The sequence below is a fragment of the Musca vetustissima genome, unplaced genomic scaffold, assembly GCF_032173495.1.
Source record: "Musca vetustissima isolate MV318-11 ecotype Yass unplaced genomic scaffold, APGP_CSIRO_Mvet_v1 utg2553, whole genome shotgun sequence".
NCBI classification, from domain to species: domain Eukaryota; kingdom Metazoa; phylum Arthropoda; class Insecta; order Diptera; family Muscidae; genus Musca; species Musca vetustissima.
The window spans coordinates 95,573-117,421 of record NW_026886870.1 but is presented as its reverse complement, the minus strand read 5'-3'; the positions used below and the strand labels follow the sequence as shown (position 1 = coordinate 117,421).

The following is a 21,849-nucleotide window of genomic DNA, read 5'->3' as shown; positions in this document are numbered from 1 at the left end:
TTATTGAAAGTCCTTTTTGTCGTGAGAGGATATTGTGATATCCTATCAATCACAAAGCGAACAAGGAAGAGAAATTAAGGTCTTTATGTTTTAAGACTACTATTACTGACAACCTCGACATGCCTAATATAGATGTGTTTTCAACAAAAAAATAGCAGATCGAAAACTTGAGTTTGGATTTTGTTTTTTTTTTATAATAACAAATCGATTAAATCCTCGGGACTAACACCTGAGGGTGGGGTTTTTTTCTTATAGAAAACATCTCGATGATAACCTTAGCATAAAAATCCGAGATTAAACTTTTTATAAACAAAAATTCCGGATTGTTTTCTAAAGAAAAATAAAAAATCGTATTCAGAACCCCTAATGTATATATTTTTGCTGCCAACTTCAGGAGGGCACCCGATGTTAGATGTTTTCTACGGAAAAAAAATCGTTGGTAATCTTAGGACGAAAATTTGAGTACGATTTTTTAAAGAACAAAAAATCGGTGACAATCTCAGTGACTATATGTTGGATATAAATCGGTGACAACCTAGGGATGAACATGATGCTGAATTTGTTTCTGTTGAGAAAAAAATCGGTGTCAACTTTAGGACTAAAAACTGAGGTTGGAATTTTTCTATAGAAAACAAGTCGATTACAATTTCAGTATGAAAACATGTTATTGGATTTTTTTCTATACCATATAAATCGGTGACAAACTCAGGATGAATTGATTTTTTTCTATTGAAAACATTTTCTTTAGAAAAAAATTTTTATAGCAAAAAAATCGTTGACAATTTCAGGACGAAGAACATAAGGCTGGAATTCTTCTATAGATAAAAATCGAAGACAACTTCAGGACAAAAACATGTGGTTGGATTTTTTCTATAGAAAATAAATCAGTGATGAACAGGTGATTTTGGATTATTTTCTATTGAAAAAAAAAATCGTTAGAAAAAATTGGTGACAACTTTGAAAAACGAAGGTTGGAATTCCGTGACAATTCAGGACGATCTCAGGATTTCATTTTTCATTTTTTTATAGATGATAGCCTCAATCTAAATCATCAAAGCTCCGTGGATATATATGGAACTCTGATTATTGATTTTTCTATATCGGAGTAAAAATGTGTGTCGTCTTTGTATGTATGTCCATCTGAAATCCCGATAAAGCTCGAAATATTTAAGAAAGAAAAAAATCTATATTATGTGTAATTTGTTAGAGTATTTCTATAGAAAAAATTAATGACAACCTTAGGAAAAATACTTAATTTTTTCTATAGAAAAAAAAATCGATACGAAGCTCAGGACAAACATCGTCATATCCCATGGAATTGGTGACAAGTTGAAGTCTCAGGGCTCTTCATGATTAATTTTTTTTAATAGATAATAACCTCAGAACTCCCGAGGTTGGAGTATTTTAACAAAAAAAAAAAATTGTTTACATTCACGGGACACTGCTGGTTAATTTTTATACCCTCTCCCATAAGTTGGTGTGTATTATTGTTCGGAATATAAATGTGTTTCGATGTAGCTATGTGCAATCGTCTGTATATCTGTTGAAATCATAGATAGATAAATAGATAGATAGAGCTCGCAATATTTAAGATTTATAAGGTATAAAACATGGGATATATCGGTCCATGTTTTCCATGTTTTGATATTGCCCCCGTATTTGGTTACCCATAAATATTCGGTATTTTCGAATTAACTGTAATTTGGTATTTTGCTCTTATTAGGTAGGAAATCTTTTCAACAGAAATTATAAATATCGGTATACTTTTAGGCTTCATAAACAGTAATCCCCCGATTTTCGAAATTTTTAGCATTTTGGTCACTTTTTTTACTGGATTGGCTGCAATATGGTATTTTGGGTTGCAAATGTCCTTAAAAAATTATTAATATTGGCCGAATTTTTATGGTGGCCTCCTACATAATGGTACCTCCCAAATTTCCATATTTTGGGGAACTTTATATCGACCGAATTTGCTCTAATTTGATATTATGGGTTTTCATTTTATCTACAAACATCCTACCAAAAATTACAGTATGCGACAAAATCGAGCTCATGGTCTGGAGTGTGGAAAATTTCTATTGGGGAAGAAAGACATTGGCAAATATTCGAACTAAAATCTCCCCAACTAAAATTTTATGACAAACATTTTTGTAGAATATTTCGAGGATCAAAAATAATTTATTTCGAGGATTATGATAAACAGGACTTGAAAGCAACCGACTTAAAAGGACAAATATTCCACAAAAAAATTTCACATTCGATTTTACTAAAAAAATGCAATCTCCAAAAATACATACAATAGCTACTAATCATATGAAATATGAGACAACCTCTTCATGTATAATAGGGTCGCCAGCAAAAAAATGATCACGCCATACCTCCGAATCTTGAACTATGGTGAATTTTTCCTTCCGGGGTTTGTTTATACTCTCATCGGGGTCTTTCACCCCAATTGGAAATTTTCTCTTCCCAAAATCTTGTCGCACAGTGCTATCAATATCGTTCAAGGTTTTGGTATAGGATGGCAATCTTCCTAACAAAAAAGTTATAGATATCTGTCGATCTTTGGGTGTTACTCCCATATGAAGGTTCGGTCCCTCAGGCGCTTTTTCCACTTTCGAAGTGACAGTAAGTTAGCATTACGAAGGGGTTGTAATTTGGCATTTACGAACTTTAGTGGGTAAATTAATTCTTGTTCTTCGCGGAATATTTTCAATATAAGTTCAGAGGTAGGTACATAGCCCCCAATAAAAGGCCAAATATCATTCTCGGTATGTTGTGAAGTTCCTACCCGAATTTTCCAAACTCAGTGACTGTAGTTTTTTATTTCGTTTTCTCCTGGCAGATATTGACCATGGTATAGCCCTACATAAATAAGTTTCGCTCAATTTTAGGTATTTTGAATGCCGCATTATAGTGGAGGGTAAAAATCGACCCAGTCGTAGCGACGTTTTTAATTGTTTTCCTATAGAAAAAAAACCTTGATGACAAACTCCAGACATCCTAATTTTTTCTATTTTTTTTGGTGACAAATTCGAGACCCTTAGTATGGAAACAAAAAATGGATAACAAATTCAGGACTCCTTAAATATCATCTTAGATAAGCTCAGGCTTTCTCGGTTTAGATTTTCACTTTTGGAAACTAGATGTTTTTCTTTAAAAAATCGACGTAACCATGCGGACATCTATTGTTCGATTTTATAAAGGAAGTTGACACTTGAATTGGAATATTTAGCTCGATTACAAACAATTATTTCTCTATCCTCCTTCCGCTCTCTATCATTTGTCCAACCTCCTCTCTCTATCAAGTCCACTCTTCTTCTAGGTCATTTGGTCTCTTGTCAGCAAACATATTCCTTGGTGGAAAATTATAATGATAAAGTGCCAACACCCCCAACCCCCAAACGACTGGCATAACTGCGGAACTTTATCCACTCCATTTTTGGCAAATAACAAAATAGTGTCATTTCTAGTTGACTGCTCCTTTTTTGTCAATGTTATTTTCTTTGGTGTTAGTGTTGGTGTATATTTTCCTTATTTGTTGTTTTTTGCCATGGCAACACCACTTAGCCATTATATATATGGTGGGGTTTGGGTCAATGTAAGAACGAGGCTATAAATGGAAAAAACTGTTTTTTTTTGTTTGTACTTTTAACATTTGTTGCCAATTTGTTGTGCAAATTCTTCGTGGCGTCATCGAGCCTCCAGCGGATATATATTTGAGGGTGTGTGTATCTATGTGTGTGTCGAAGAGAAGTTACATAAAAAACCACCCACCAAACAACCAACCAACCTTCTTTTCGTAAATGTTTTTTATGGCTTTTCTTAAGAACTATAGTTGCTATGACCCCATTGCATTGTTGCAGTTGATGGTAATGTCCTTTCTAAGGATATCGTAATTTTTTTCGTATAAAGGAATATTAGAAGCATAAGAAAGGACTTTTTTAAGAATATTTTCTCAGGGGCTAAGAGAGACAGATATAATATTTTTTGGAGGATTTGTGGGACCAATAAGCGTAGATTTCTTAAAGCCTATTTTTCAAAGACAAGCAGAGCTCTAAGCGTGGATTTTTTGAATAATATTTCTCAAGGACTAGAAAAGGTCTAAGCCTTGATTTTTTAAAATAATATTTTTGAAGGACTAGCAGAGGTCAGCGTGGATTTTTTAAATAATATTTTTCAAGGACTAGCAGAGGTCTAAGCGTGGGGTTTTCTAAATAATATCATTCAAGGACTATCAGAGATTTTTTTTAATATTTTATAAGGATTAGAAGAGGTCTTAGCGTGTATTTTTTAAATAATATTTTTCAAGGACTAGCAGAGGTCTAAGCGTGGATTTTTTAAATAATATTTTTCAAATACTAAAGGAGCGCGGATTTTTTAAATAATATTTTTCGAAGACTAGCAGTGGTCTAAGCGTGGATTTTTTAAATAATATTTTTCGAAGACTAGCAGTGGTCTAAGCGTGGATTTTTTAAATAATATTTTTCGAATACTAGCAGTGGTCTAAGCGTGGATTTTTTAAATAATATTTTTCGAATACTAGCAGTGGTCTAAGCGTGGATTTTTTTTAATAATATTTTTCGAAGACTAGCAGTGGTCTAAGCGTGGATTTTTTAAACAGTATTTTCAAGGGCTAGCAGAGGCCTAAGCGTGGATTGAAAAATATTTTTTAAACAGTATTTTCAAGGGCTAGCAGAGGCCTAAGCGTGGATTGAAAAATATTTTTTAAACAGTATTTTCAAGGGCTAGCAGAGGCCTAAGCGTGGATTGAAAAATATTTTTTAAACAGTATTTTCAAGGGCTAGCAGAGGCCTAAGCGTGGATTGAAAAATATTTTTTAAAAATTATTTCAGTAGTCAGACTTTTTGTTCTGTTTCGGCCCACTGTAACATTTTCATTAACTGTACATGTTTGCATTACATTTAAGCTTAGCCAGCAATTTATTTGAATTTAATAGATGGACATGTGAGAATTAATGCAAATTTTTCCAACTGACATTAAAACAAAATTACCTGGTTGGTCTTCCAGGTCTTCTTTTACGTATACTCAACCCAAACAGTAACACATACACATGGAGTGGAATTTTTTACCACCTGGGTGACACTAAGGTTCGTCAACAATGTGACTCTTGTGACTAGTATATTTCGGGGCTTACGGTGACTAAATGGCATTAACGCACTAACCAACAATAACAACAAAGAAATTAAACAAAATAATTAAATAAAAATAAAAAAATAAATGGCTAAGTAGACAACACCTTCAGGAGCTATTAGAAATAGTTGACAAAATTATAGAATGAGAAGTGAGTGACGTCTTTAAATAAAAAAAAATATTTTACTATATTTTATTTATTTATAAAACGTTATGTTTTATGGCAATAAATATGCATAGTCTATTATTTGGGAAATATATTTATAAATACCAATACATGAATATAAATACATAATATTTATAAATACTAAACAGATAAGAGAACAATGAAATTAATATAAATTTTACTCCTATAAATAGAACAGTATTTGAAGTTTCAACTTCTGCAAAATTAGCACAGCTACGTGGAAATTTCCATTTGCTTTTGTTAACCCATGTACAAAAATATGCAATTAAATTTGTTTTAAAAAACCAGGCTTATGAGACTTCAAGCCCTCCAAAAATATTATTAAAAAAAAACCACGCTAGTCCTTGAAAAAATATTATTTAAAATATCTGCACTTAGAAAAATATTATTTAAAAAATACACGTTTAGTCCACTGCTAGTCCTTGAAAAATATTATTAAAAAATCCACGCTTAGTCCACTGCTAGTCCTTGAAAAATATTATTTAAAAAATCCACGCTTAGACCTCTGCTGGTCCTTGAAAAATATTATTTAAAAATTTAGTCCTCTTTTAGTCCTTAAAAATATTTTTTAAAAAATCCACGCTAAGACCTCTGCTAGTCCTTGAAAAATATTATTTAATAAATCCACGCTTAGACCTCTGCTAGTCCTTGAAAAATATTATTTAATAAATCCACGCTTAGACCTCTGCAAGTCCTAGGAAAATATTATTTAAAAAATCCACGCTTAGACCTCAGCTAGTCCTTGAAAAATATTTTTTAAAAAATCCACGTTTAGACCTCAGCTAGTCATAGGGAAATATTATTCAAAAAATCACCGCTTAGACCTCTGCTAGTCCTAGGAAAATATTATTTAAAAAAATCCACGCTTAGACCTCTGCTAGTCCTTGAAAAACATTATTTAAAAAAATCTACGCTAAGACCTCTGCTAGTCCTTGAAAAATATTATTTAAAAAATCCACGCTTAGACCTCTGCTAGTCCTAGGAAAATATTATTTAAAAAAAATCCACGCTTAGACCTCTGCTAGTCCTTGAAAAATATTATTTAAAAAATCCACGCTTAGACCTTAGCTAGTCCTTGAAAAATATTTTTTAAAAAATCCACGTTAAGACCTCAGCTAGTCATAGGGAAATATTATTCAAAAAATCAACGCTCAGAGCTCTGCTAGCCGTTGAAAAAATATTATTTAAAAAATCCACGCTTATTGGTCTTTTAGTCCTTGAAAAATATTGTTTAAAAAATCCACGCTTAGACCTCTGTCAGTCCTTGAAAAATATTATTTAAAAAATCCACGCTTAGACCTCAGCTAGTCCTTGAAAAATATTTTTTAAAAAATCCACGTTTAGACCTCAGCTAGTCATAGGGAAATATTATTCAAAAAATCAACGCTTAGAGCTCTGCTAGCCGTTGAAAAAATATTTTTTAAAAAATCCACGATTAGACCTCTGCTAGTCCTAGGAAAATATTATTTAAAAAATCCACGCTTAGACCTCTGCTAGTCCTTGAAAAATATTTTTTAAAAAATCCTCGTTTAGACCTCAGCTAGTCATATGGAAATATTATTCAAAAAATCAACGCTCAGAGCTCTGCTAGCCGTTGAAAAAATATTATTTAAAAAATCCACGCTTATTGGTCTTTTAGTCCTTGAAAAATATAATTAAAAAAATCCACGCTTATTGGTCTTTTAGTCCTTGAAAAATGTTATTTAAAAAATGCACGCTTATTGGTCTTTTAGTCCTTGAAAAATATTACTTAAAAAATCCACGCTTATTGGTCTTTTAGTCCTTGAAAAATATTACTTAAAAAATCCATGCTTATTGGTCTTTTAGTCCTTGAAAAATATTACTTAAAAAATCCAAGCTTATTGGTCTTTTAGTCCTTGAAAAATATTATTTAAAAAATCCACGTTTAGACCTCTGTCAGTCCTTGAAAAATATTATATTAAAAATCCACGCTTAGACCTCTGGTAGTCCTTGAAAAAATTATTTAAAACCTCTGTTAGTCCTTGAAAAATATTCCTAAAAAAAATCCGCACCTGTAGTTCTGTAGTTTAAAAAAAATATCAGTCGCTATTGCTCGTATCGACCTCATCAAAATCCTGATTAGAATTTTTGATTCTTTATTATTTTCGTTACGTGTTTTTATTTTACATTACGTCGATTTTTGTTAAGATGGCCTTTTCTGGTTGTTATCAGTTAACAAATCGACATAAAAAATAAGGGTTTGTATCTATCAAGGAAAAAGAGGCCAGGCCGTGTCATGCCATACAAGACCCGGCAGGGCTGGGCTAGGCAAGGCAGCCAGCCCGATATCATTTGATTTATATTTAATTTTTATAACAAATCAAGTGAGGAGCTAAGTGCACAACAACAACAAGAACTACAACCACATATCAACATCGACTACGACGACGGCAATGACAACGTCGATGGGTGGTTGTGGTGGTATTGACTGATGATGGTTGTGACGAATGGTGGCAGTGGTTGGTCGGTTGATTGAACATTTTCTTGTTTTTGTTTTTGGATTCAAGGGGGCTGTTGTGATTGACATCATTATTGACGCAGTGTGACGTCATTCTTTTTTTTCTTTCTTTCGATTTTTGTGGTTCTAACCATTTTGGCCAAAATAGCCGACAAACACTTGAGTTTATAAACTACAACAACAATAATAACAACAATCTACAGATAAACTATTTTTATGTGCATTGAAATACGATTTAAACAGAACATGACGACAACAACAACAGCAGCAGCAAGAACATGCTTTAATTTTTCCATTGAATACCTGCCAAAGGAGAACCCTTTTTTTGTTAGAGATTTTTGGTCATTTTATGTTTTCAATTTTTTTTTTGTAGTTGTCTAAAACCGGATTATTTTCTTTGCTGGCCACAGCAAATAAATTCCTTTACATAAGCCATAAACCCCCAAAAGAAAGAAAAAGAACGGCCAAAGAAGAAGAAGACGATGGAAAAAATGTATTCCTTGAAGCAAAAACCCACCCCTAATCCTTTTCATCGGATTCATCTTGTTCGCCGATAGATAAAGAAACACCGACATGAAAAGGCTCTCTCGCTCTCTATAAACCTGACACAAAATTGTGTGTAAAATGCGCAGAAGCCGAACTCACAATATGACCTGAACTTAGTCACGCATTCCCATAACGAAGGAAATCAAATTTTTATGTATTGTCTCAGCCCAAAATGAAAATGATACAGTTTTTCTTCTTTGTTATCTAATCCTTGGACAGTGGTTATGAGGGCTAATTGGGGGTAAATTAGATAATGATTTAAACAATATTTTTTCAGACACTAGCAGAGCCGCAATCGTGGATTTGGTTCAAGGACTACTAAACCAGGGACTTTTAGAGGTCCAAGCGTGGGTTTAAAAAACATACTTTACAAGGACATACTTTACTTGGCTTGGACCAAGCGTGGATTGTAGTAAGAATATTTTTAAGGACTACCAGATGTATAAGCGTGGATTTTTTAAATAATATTTTTCGGGGACTAGCAGAGGTCTAAGCGAGAATGTTTTAAAGAATACTTTCTAGTGTCTTCTTGTGGTTGACTCCAAGAAGAAATTATTGGACAAGTTAGTGTAATTCATATTCCTCTCAAAGCGTCGGAAGACCTTATGTTGGGCATTATCCAATGATCTGCCTTTGATGTTTAAAATGTTGCTATGTACACAAATTATGCAGTTCAAATGAGTTTCTTATTTGAGAAGCAATCTGCGTTTTTCAGTCTCATAAGTGCTGGCCATTACCACACCGTAGTCACCAGATTGGATCAATGCCATTAACTGCTTTCCTAATAAATTCCACAGACTTCTGATTTCCTCAGTTAATGTATACCTGACCAAACCGAAGGTTCAAATTCGTCACGAGATCAAATTATGCCCTTAGTTGGGTAGCAGTCGCTCTAGTCAGTGTTTTTTCCAGTCCCACATGTGGAGGTGTAAGCCGCACATAAGTCACAGTTATCCTAAGTCACAGTTATCCTTCCTCACTTCGTCAGTGAGGAAAAGGTCCTTCAAATACCAATCGACGGAGGTCAATGATTGTCGGTTATCGGGAACCACTACTTCGTTTTCAACATCTGGGATCCTTACGTGGTCATTCCATTTATGTTTTCGGTCTGAAGTGACTCCCACTTGTATACGGCGGCAATTGCTCTGTCGGTGATGTTAAAATTGATATTTCATTTGAGCCTTTTTCCATGTAATTTGGGATTATTTCCCTTAAGTTTTAAAATGTCGTTTACATAACAGACTGGTTCGAATTTCTTCCCGGTTAAGTTCCTTAAGACACTTTTGCTCTACTTTGTCCCTGATAGCTATGCCTACTATCTATACATTTATTCCATAGCATATGACTTATCCAGTCTATGATTGCTAGGTGAACTCGAAAGGCTTCTATGGATTGGATAAGCCCTGAGGAAGTTTACAGTCGCTGGTCCAAGTCTAAGGAAATCAAATATAATTATACCCTACACAACTATGTTGTCAGGGTATTATAGCTTTGTGCAGCGCCAAAAGTTTGTAACGCCGCGAAATATTGGTCCTAGACCCATCTTTAAGTATACCGATCGTCATATCTCGACTAGCTGAGTCGATTTAGACATGTGTGTCCGTCCGTCCGCCCGCCTGTCCATTATAATTTGTAAACACGATACAGGCCACAGTTATGGACCAATCTTCACGAAATTTTGCATGTAAGATGAGTTCTGGCCAATGAAGACCCCTATTGTTTTTGGGAAAGATCGGTTAATATTTAGGGGATGAAATGGACCAAATACTAAATTTTTGTCGGTTTTTCTTGACGCTCCAGAGACCGCAATAATGGCCCGAACATTGTGAAATTTTGCATGGAGAAGGGGATCGGGTCAAAGAATAAGCATGCCTGTTTTGATAAAGATCGGACTTTTGTGTGAAAAATGACAAAATTTGTATTCTATAGCGTATATATATGTCCCTGAAGGACATAGACCCGAGAAGTTGATTTTATATCCAAGAGGAGTGGTTGACCTTTAAATTAATACCAATTATATTGTAGTATGTGCTCGGATGCGGGAGTTACACCCAAATATTTACAGGAATCTCCGTATACATATATTATTTAGTAACCCATTACCATACTGGAGGGCGGAAATAAAGCGCTAATCGCTTTGAAATGTTCCATGAGGTTCCAGTTATGGTCAAGGACAACGCCTATAATTGTCGGTGATGATCAGATAATAATTTTGGAATGAAATGGATCGAAAACTTAATTTTTTGTGTTATTTTCGAGTCGATCTATAGACCACAAATGAAAGCCGAACATCACTACACAACCCACGGTGAAGGGAATCTGGACAATAGCTGTACTGAATACTCGAAATATTCGGAAAATATGTCACTGAGGTGCTGTTTACCTCTAATCGGGCAAGATGGGGGAAATATCACGAAATATTGCCCAGGCTCGGAATAAACATCAGCAAAAAATTTGAGTTCCGTGGTAGTTGTGTAGGGTATCGTATGGTCGGCCCCTTCCGACTATACTGCTCCGCTCACTGGTTTTTTAATTAATTCTGCTAATTTATCCTAAAAACAAGAAAATCATGTTGGACGCCATTTTTGAAAGTATACATTCGAAATATGCATCAAATGAAATTTTTAAAAACCACGTTGGGAGCCAAATAAAATTGATATAATATTCCAATAGATAACTCTTCTGAAAACTTTAAATAGTATGTTATTATCTTTTGAGGAAATTATCGACGACTTTTCTGAAAAACGTCTGAAGCGTTTATAACGACATCGGTTATAATGACGGTATCCACAGTCCCGAGAAAAGCTTTTCCCTTCATTTGATATCGTTTATAACATCATATTGTTTATAGCGACCAATTCGGACGGTCCTTTGACCTTCGTAATAAGCGATTTCGACTGTATATAGATATTCTAGATAGTGCGTGAAAGCGTTGGGCGCCACTTGTAAAATCCTTGAGTAAATTTACATCCGTTGAGCCCATTTTTTATTCAAGTCTAAGGTAATATTTTCCAAAAATAAATGACAAAATCCAGTTTAATGTTCCACAGACATGTTCAACCCTTATTTTTATAAAAATAGTTAGCTCAGCAATTGGGCGCCATTTGTATTTTATTTTTCAAATTTGTAGGAAAAATCACATAAAAATTTTTAGGAATTTTAAAAACAATAAATTCGTGCGAATGTAAATCTAAAAATTTTGACGTCAATCTTCCCACTGATTCCATAACTATTATTTAAGTTTGAAATAAATCGAAATTTTACATTGGGCGCCATTTTAAAGTATCTAATAAGTCGCAATAATGTACGCCATTTTGTTGTATGATATTTATGAAATTATTGACTTTTTAGCGGAGGGAAACAAGGTGTTTTCTTATAATTTATACAGAAACTTGAAATAGTGGTCCATCCCCTCATTGGGCGCCATTTATGGAAGAACATTTTTTTTTATTCCGAGGGAATTTAATACCTAGTCATTCGTAGTCAACACATTGGGCGCCAACTATTTTCTTCTTTTAATATCAAAGGAAATTAGTAGCGAAGAATTGTACAGAAACTTTACTAAAGAACTTTTTTTAACTCAGGGTGAATTTATATATATATGTATATATATTTTAATATTTAAATTTACAAATTTATATTTAACTATCGATAACATATGGGTCAACACATTGGGCACCAACACTGTTAAATATCAAACACATTTATATTAAACAATCGGTAGGATATTCGTAGTGTTAACACATTAGGCGCCAACTTTTTTTTATTAAATATAAAAGGAAAATTTTAATAAATGTAGCTTAAAAATTGCTTAAAACTTTTACATAAACTTGAAATAGAGACCCATCCCACACGTTAGTTGCCGTTTATGAAACATACATTATTTTAATTCATATACCTTTACTAGCGTTTGAAATAAGTTTTTTTCTTTTAACTTCTACTGAAACCTGAGAGAGTGATCCACCCCTACGTTGGGCGCCATGTATGAAATTTTTTTTAATTAAAAAATTATATATATATATATATATATATATTCTTTAAGAAATAGACTCCTGCGGCTCTACTGAACTTTGAAAAAAATATTCTTTAAAAAATCTCTTGAACCTTGAAAAAAGCATTATTTAAAAAATCCACGCCCGTGGCTCTGCTAAACATTGAAAATTTTGTCATAAAATAACGCGCCTGGGGCTCTGCAGTCCCCTGAAGATACATTTTTTAATAAAAATCAATCCTTGTGGCTCCGCCAGTTTTTGTAATCCAAGCAAGCTTCTAGTCCTGCTGGTCCTCTGAAAAATATTATTTTAAAAATCCACGCCTGTGGCTCTGACGAACATTGGAAAAAATCCTTAAAAAATGCGCGCCTGAGGCTCTGTAGTCCACTAAAAAAAATCCACGCCTGTGGATCTGCCAGTCCTCTGTAAACCACTGTTCTTCACCTAAACTGTGTTCTCTGGCATATGTCCTTCTTCTTCTAGTTGTGTTGTTTATGCACAATGTTGTCTCTCGTGTTTTCCGCCAAAGAGAACCCTTGCTCACAAAATCGCTGGCAAGGCAAATAAAATTTTGCGCGCGCCATTATTTCAAATTCTCACTCTTGCTCGGATTTTGTATTGCTCTGTCGGACCGACAATGCAGTACAAAAAATTAAATAATAACAAGAAGAAGAATAATTTGCTAATGTGTTGTTTTTGTTGCTGCCACACACAATTGCTTGTTTTGTTGTGTTCGGCTAGCTGGCTGGCACTTGTCACAGTGCCTTACATTTTCAAATAATACAAAACAAGAAAAAATTCTCTTGGAAAAATTATGAAGAAGAGGCTAATTTGTTGGTCGGTTCGTGTGTGAGAGAGCGCGAGTGGGGTAGGGTCTGGGGGGACATATATGTCGAGAGAGTATATGTGTTATTTTTTATAATCTCTAGATTTGCCATTAACTACAATTGTTACTAGCGTTAGTGTTGCTATTGTTGTTGTTGCTTTACTATTTAAAATTTCCAGACATTTCTTTTACAAGAACACACAGAAATTCTGAACTGAAAATAAAAAACTATTCTCTATTCTAAACTATTATTCCATTTGTACGTCGTACAATATGATGAGGGTTGAGAGAGAGAGAGAGAAAGAACACGATAGAGTATGAGAACGTGCTACACACTCCCTCTTCGTTCGTGTGTGTTAGACAATTTGACACATTTTTTTCCATTCATTCCTGTGTGTGGGGGCGTTAAGAATTTATGTTGTAAGTCATGTAAAACTTAAATTAAATGACATTTTTAATATAAAAATTGTTTTAAATTTTACAATTTATTAAATTTGTAATATTATTTTGTAATTTATTGTATATTTTGTAGTGTTTTTCATAACAAATAATTTGCATATGAAAGTATCTCTCTCCAATGAATTTTTGTTTGTACTTTTTCTCTGTTATTTACTTAACTCTGCTGGAATAGTTGTAATCGCTCTCTCGCTCTCAGTTGCTTCTTCTTTAATTCTCACTTGATGACGTTAACATTGGGGCCGTTTGCTTTGTATTTGGTTGTGCACTTTTTTTCATTGTGGGGTTTATTGGTTGGTAGCAATTGAATTTGAATATTTGTATACTAGCTGTGTTGTCAAAGTAGCGTTTTTAGCCCTAGTTGATATAAGAAAAATTATGATGTTTATGATAAATGAAAGAAAAATACTATTTTAAAATAAATATTAAATGTAATGTGTAATGTTATAATTATAATAGTCTCTCGATTATACAGACGATGTTATAATACATCTAAGTGGAAAGAGTCCTAACTTGGCACACGCAAAGACTGAAACGGAGTTAAACATTGCCTTTAACTGATCAAGGCTGAAGGGCCTTAACGTGAATCCGGACAAGACGGAGATATGTCTTTCATCAAAAAGATAAAAATGGGAAAGTATGAAATGCCCAAAACAAAGTAATAACCGCCATATCAAATAAAGTTAAATGACTGGGAGTCATTCTAAATAGGAAATTTAAATGGAAAGATCTTGTACAGTAACGGGTCAACAAGGCCCACAGATACTTGCTTTCTGTCGTAGGCTTTAAATGGGGTTTCATCAAAGATGATACCCTGAATCTAAAATAGCGTTATTAGATCAACATTAAAATATGCCTCTGAAGTCTTATGGGTAGCAATGGACAATATCAACTATGACTTTGAAGACTATATAGATCTAATTGTTATCCAAATAAAATATGAAGCGGCTGTGGCAGCTTTAAGACTTAAAGCAATGGTCGAATGGATCGATACCGAACACTATTACTCCGTTCCAGAACCTAAAAGATTCAACTAATTTTACAAGTTCTGCAACTTTTTACTCGAAAATCGTTCCTGAACCCATAAAACTGATAAAACATTGAACCAAATTTAAGAGAACACAAAACAAAATGGCGTTCTCTTTGTCAACTTTTTACTCGAAAAATTTGTCCGAGTAAAATTGGTAAAAAGGAATGCCAACTTCTGATTGGCTGTTATATTTTGACATATTTACTAGATTTTCGTTACCGAACTGTACTCCTTTTTACTAGCTTTACTATTAAAAATGTATTGGAACATACCATAAATGTTGCAAAAAATATATAGTGGAGTATACAATGTGATCCACAGCAATTCACAATTTTGAGTTAGACCAAATGCCCGAAATAAGAAAAGTCACATCATTTGAAACCAGTGATACAGGATAGAGGCTCATGGAATAGAGGAAGATTTGCACAAATGCCCTCTAGAAACTGTTGTTACTCAGATGACTCCCGGCTAGCAGGAATGACGAGACTGTGTATTTTTATTGCTGAATCAATAACGCAAATTTAAATTCGCCTGCCAGACAATCCTACAGTTGAAGGATAAAGCTATAACAGAGTGTCTAAACAAGTTATAGCCTCAGCCTTATGGCGGCAAGAATTTGCCTCACTGAAATATTGATTTTAAGCCCCATGCTTCTTTGAACCAAATCCGTTTCAGACTATTTGGAGTTGATTTACAAACGTCCGTTCGTCTTTCTGTCCGCCTGTTGTCCACGATAACTTTCGAAGATAGTAACGATTTCATCCAAACTTACACTTTAGTACACCATTTACATAAAATCGGAATATACATGGGAGCTATATCTACATCTGAACCACTCGTCCGACAACTGTTAAAATTATTCTAGTGACAGCTCATCATAATTTTTACAAGCGTACAAAAGCATTTTGGTGACCAATCCGTTGGACTATTGTGTCTGGAGTATTTGGAAAGCAAGTCTGGCACTAAAAAATACCAAAGTGTCGATCACCTCCAGCAAGCGCTTCGCAATGGGCTAAAGTACCGCAGAGCAACATTCGGGCAGCGTGTGACGGTTTAATTGGCCGTTTGAAGGCCATAATTCGTGCCAAAGGTGTCAAATTAGAACAAACCTAAACTTATTCTTCGTGCCAAAGGTGCCAATTCGAACAAATATAAACTTATTCTTAAATTTGATACTTTTTGTGACATTTTTTGATTTCATTCAATAAAATTAAAAAAAAAATGCAAAAATTATGGCGTTTGACTTTGTTGGAGTTTTTTTATCTCACCCTGTATGCGTACATAGATTATGTAAACTACAATCTCCTCTTAAGCACGATATGTGGCTGTGGCAGAATCGCCATTTTTTGTAGTACATTAAGCGATTAATTTTCGTCGATGTCAGACTTCCAAATGAAAAGAAAAATGACTTAATTACTTTAAATCAGTCCAGATTTACATATTTTGTTCGACCCTAATGGTCATGCTAACGCTGGTAACGTTTACAAGAAATCATCAAAGAAAAATTAATTAGCTTCAGGATGGACAAAAAGTGACAAATAAACCTACCAATTACTAACTGAATATGTTTTCCCTGCTAATCATATATTTTGCCTTACCTTGGATATAAATAACTTCTTTTATAACGAACTAATTTGCTTGGTCCCTACTAGTTCGATTTAACCGTATTTGACTGTATTTTCGTTCGTTTCCATGTCAATGGTCCTCCAGAGATGCTATATGGGCATTTCCCGAAAAAGGTAAACCAAGGCCGAAGAATTTATTTCTTTAATTGTTCTTAAATACATAAAGTAAAGGCAAAAATACAAAGAAAGACCGCATTGTCATTTTTCTTCTTGTTCTTAGCAAAAAATGCTAATTTAACGACTGTAAATGCAGACACTGCAGAAATAAAAACTGCAAAATCAACAATGTCGCGTGAGTTACGCCGCGTGAGTGACCGAGAGAAATCCTTCGCAAGTAAAGGATATGCCAAAGTGCAATAATAATGCTTGATATCTCTTATTCATGTAAAGAATATTAAATGTTCAAAATATCCACACAATTCGCAGAGTTTTCCCATTATTATCAATGATGTCTAAAGTCATGTATATTTGAAGTCGCGTGAGTGACCGCTCTTTTGTTGCTTTTATCTCAAAAGTTAAAAACCGGAGGATCTCAATATCACTCTGATAGCACTCCTAAAGTTCTACAACAAAGTATTAAGAGAGATTTGTAAAAAAATAAATTGTTTTCGATTTATTTAACATTTAAAGTTCGATTTTGCTTCTGAAAGTCGTGTAAGTGTCTGCGGAAGTACCCATATCTATTCTATCGACACATTCAACCAAAATTATTTGTTATGATTGTTTTGGTGATTTTTTTCAATATTAGATTACTTCATGCTGTCAATTCAAGCTTCAAACTGCAATTTATTTCACTTCAATATCACAATTGTTACCCAAGATACAGCCATTTTATACTTCATACTTGAACATACTTCAAAACAAAAGACGTTTTTGTTAAAGTTTAAAAAGTTGACCACACTTGTTAGCCTTAATCAAATGGGGATAGAGCAAACATTTTACATGTGTACCTCTCTCTCTCTCATTCTCTTGTGTGAACAAATAGCCAGCCATCCACCTATTGGGAGGTTTTCTAGTTAGGAACAACAAATCGGTATTATCTAAGAGATATTTGAGAATGGGAGAGAACGAACAACAACATTTTGATACACACAATTGGAAGCGTGAGTATTTTGTTGGTTGGCTAACTACCACTACCTCCACATATCAGCCCCAAAAAATACTTGCTGCTGCTTGTGTACTTCCTCTTTGTGCTGTTCTTTTGTTGGTGTTTCTTCCTATAACTCAGCTGAGTTGTGTGGTGAGCATTGTGTGGTGTATCTATGTGTGCGCTCAGAGAGCTGTGTACATGTGTGTGCGTGTTTTTCTGTATTATGGGGCTGACTTGTCTCGATTTTATGTGACGGTGATGAAAGCTTAAGCACTCGCAACTCGTTGAAAAATATCAGTCGAGCGCTGATACCGTACTGAAGAGGTCGGTCTTCTTGGAATAAGTAGAATAAATACTGAAAAAAATATATTATATTTTGTCTTACACGTCTCCGGGTTGTTTGTAAAAAAATCAAGTAGAAGAAAAAAATTATATATATACTTACATATATATAAGAAAAAGAAAAAAAAAACTAAACTGAAAAATAACGAAGAAGAAAAAAAACATAGTTTTTTGTTTTTAAAAAAAGAAAAGAAAAAAATGAAAATTGTTTAAAACATTTCGAAAAAAACGAAGAAGAAACAAAACGAAAAAAAAATAATTCTGAAAAAAAAATACAACAACCCAACCGTGTTAACACATAAAAAAGGATACCACAAAGCAAAAGAGTTTTCGATTATTTTTTTAATATTTTTAAATAAATGGTTTTAATTTAATTTACAGAGTTGTTAAGAAAAATAATACAAAAAAGTGTTGAAATTTTTTTGATTGAAAAAAAACGCCCGAAAAAACGTTTTACCTACCTAACAGAAATTCTGCCTAAAAAAGGGGGTAGTTTTTAACCCCTAACGAAATAAAAACGAGAAAAATTGTGTAACACCAGTGCTACAGAAAGGTAACCAACACATACAGACACACTCGCACTACCACACACACACACCCAATCACTTCTAACATTTACCCAGCCGCCGCACAGGCATCCTCCTTCTTCTCCTACGAACACATGAAAAGAATACATAGATACTCAAAAAAATGAAAAAAAGAAGAAAATAAAAAGACAAAACTAAAAGCGAAAAGAAACGAAAGCAAAATTTTTTGTAAATGCAAAAATGAAAAGAAAACCCAACAACAAAAAAGAAAAATAACACACGAACGGAAAAATTATTAGTACACTGAAAAAAAAAAAAATCGTAAAAAAAACTCAAGTACTTTGTAAGGACAAAAAACGAAACGGTATTAAGATTCTTTTTTCATCATATTTTTGCTTCGTTAAGTTTTCGTTTCTTATTCGGTGGTGTACAAAAAGAGAGCAGCGAGTATTCTTCTTCTCTCAAGGCAAATGGTGTCCTTGCAAAAATAAAATCGATTTTTTTTTTTTTGTTTCGTTGGTGTGTGGTGTATGGACATTTTTTTTACTTTGGTGGTGTGAAGGAAGTGAAAGACTTGAAATCAGCTGTAAATTGAAGTGTTTGGTTTAAGGCCCAGTGTTTCAAAAGTGTTTTGAATTATTATTATTTTATTAAAAATATATATTTTTTTAAATTGCGCCAATTTTTTTTTTTCAATTTTACCCCATCACATTGATTATTTGGCATTTACATTTGATATTTCTTTAATTAAAAAAACAAAAAAGAAAATTGAAAGAAGAAGAGGAAAATTGAAAAACGCACACACACTTGAAAATTCTGATGCTTCTGACGTCTGTAGTTTAAAAAAAAAAAAACATTGCTTGCCTTGTGGCCTACCAGCCATTCATCCATCTGCCTGGCTGTCTGTCTTATGGCCCTGAATTGATGAAAAATAAATTAACAAGAAAGAAATATATGTATATTCACACATACAACCGCCCTGTTTGCCTCTCCCCAATCTGGTCCCATTTTTTCTTGTTTGTGCCCTATAAATCATTGATTATAGTTTTTCTGTTCAATACCAAAAATATTTCATAATAATATTTTCTTCTCATATTCTCTTTTAGTTTTGCAATTTTCATAAAATTTTCTTCAAGTTTTCCTATCGCTCAAAAAGCTTCTAACATACAGGAAATATACAGAGAGAAAGAGACACAGAAAGAGACATTCCACGCCAAACATGTGATATGAGTAGTCGTCATTTGTAAGGGAAACAAAAATCCTTAAGAGAGAGAGAGAGAGATACAGAGAGGAGAGAAAAAAACGGCATATTTCCAGTAAAAAGGGAACACACTTCCCTTTTGTTGTTTCCCTTGACTGGATTTTTCTCTACTGATTTTAAGGGAAAAATTAAAGGTTCCAATTGGATTCTTAAAACAAATCAATTGGAATGAAGAAAAACTTGTTCAGGAAACAGATTTTCCTTTCGGATTTTTTTTTTTTTTTTTTTTTTTGAGAAAAATCAAAGTGGTGGAATTTTAATTAAAAAATCATTTTTTATTTTACCGAAAGGATTTTTAGGCAATTTTTTTTTAACAAATGAAGGAAGAGAAATTCATAAAATTTAACCTTTCTAAAATTTCTTTAAGGAAGTGCGAATCATTACATGATTAAAATTATTATGGAAAAAATCGCTTTGAAGAATAGACCTCTCCTTGAAAGGATTATCATAAAGAGCAAAACTGAAGAGAGTGACAAATATTCCAATAGCTTTACTAATAGATGTTGGAAAGTAGTACTATTGCATTTTTCCCTATTGGAATTTCTCTCTCACAAGTTTGAAGACAATGTGCTTGACAATTTTATGACTTCCAGGAGGGTAATAATCCCTAATATCTATTAGTCATGTTTTATGGACCCAAGGAATTTCTGTAAATATCTGTCATTAGGAAAATGTTGAACATTTCCATTTTAATTACATAAAAATAATGTAAATGTAATAATTATGAAAAAAAATATTTTTTTCGCCACTGATGTGAAATTTGACTTCACAATAAAATAACCCGTAGTATTGGTTACTAGTTAAAAATCATCGTTCTATAAAAATTCGTTCAGTTAGAATTTTCATCGAGGTTTATATACATTTTTCTTTCATAAAAAAATGTAATCGTTATAAGAAAGTTTGTTATATATAAATCTGGTTTTTTGCAATACGGTAATTTTTTAGCAAAAATATAAATTTTTTTCATTTCCTCTTTTCATTTTTGGAAGAAAATAACTTTTCTTTTAAGAGAAAATTTTCAAGCAATATCCTTTTTCACATTCTCCATATTTTCTTTTCTGGCTGAATTCTCTTGAAAAGTTACCTCCCAATAAGGAGCTGCAGAGAGCCAGGAAGAGAGTAGACTTCATGGAAGTGAAAATGTGGGTTATTACATAATCATGAATGGAGTTTGTATTTCAAAGATTTTATATAATATGTTTTTTTCGAAATTATATAAATTCTGTAAGGGTTTTACAGAAAGATATTTGTAAGTTTAATGCTACAAATTATTGAATTTTTAGGAAATTCCCAATTGAAAAGCAAGATAGGCCAAATCCCTTTGGATAAAAGAAATCGAAGGAAAATTTCAAAATATATATCTTTTCTATGGAATAATATTGTATTTCAGTCAGTTCGTTGGTAAATCCCTTTAATTTTTGATTTTTTTTTTTTCAAAAATCTAAAATTTTTCTGGATTCAACATTTTTTGTACAAACATATTTTGCATAAAGAAATTACTCAACATCGAATTACATTAAAAAATTGTTTTCTAGATTCAAGCTTTTTTATAAAATCCTATTTTTTAGAAAAAATTTATTCAGCATCGAATTGCTTTAAAAATAATTGTGAATCTTAGAACAAAAACGGAATATTTTTTTCTATCAAATATTTAAATTCAAAATCTGAAATACAAGTATAAAATTTTTTCAAAGAGTTTTTAATACTTTAATGATCGGCTTCGGACTGTTCTTTGGAAAATGCCTTTAATGTTTGGATTTTTTTTTTCAAAAATCTAAAATATTTTAGATTTTTTTTTTTATAAAATCCCATTTTTCAGAAAAAAATATTCAGCATCGAATGGCTTTAAAAATAGAAACAAAAATTGTACCTCTGGAATAATAACAGAATATTTTCTCTATTAAAAATATTTAAATTCAAAATCTGAAATACAAGTTAAAAATTTGTTCAATAAGTTTTTAATTGAATAATAATTTAAAATTTTAGAAGTATGCTCACTTTAAAAGTTTTAAATATAAATTAATATTTATTTCGTTTTTGCAAAATAGTCAGGCTTCTTAATATTTGTTTAACTATTTGCTCCTTCAGATATTCATTCTCAAATATTTAAATTCTATCAAATATTTAAATTCAAAATCTGAAATACTAGTTTGCAATTTTTTTCAATGAGTTGTTATTTGAATAATAATTTTAATTTTCATAAATAGGCTCAATTTTAAAATATAAATATTAATTTTTTTTAAATTAATATTTGTTAAATCTTCTGACCATCAGATACATTTTCAATATGCCAATTGCAATATCAATATATGAATTCAATTTTAATTTTAATGC

At 32.7% G+C, this 21,849-nt stretch overlaps 1 protein-coding gene across 5 annotated transcripts in view; it reads left to right on the top strand.

Annotated features, from left to right (window-relative positions):
• The window catches only part of LOC133334353 (sodium/potassium-transporting ATPase subunit alpha), a 149,139-nt gene that overhangs the window by 79,594 nt on the left and 47,696 nt on the right, over positions 1–21,849 (top strand). Inside the window, exon 1 of one of the 5 annotated variants that reach the window (XM_061542648.1) lies at positions 17,621–17,709. The exons of the other annotated variants lie outside the window; for them this stretch is intronic. The gene's annotated coding sequence lies outside the window, so the exon portion shown is untranslated. Of the gene's footprint in view, positions 1–17,620; positions 17,710–21,849 lie in introns of those variants that run through there. 5 annotated transcript variants of the gene reach the window in all.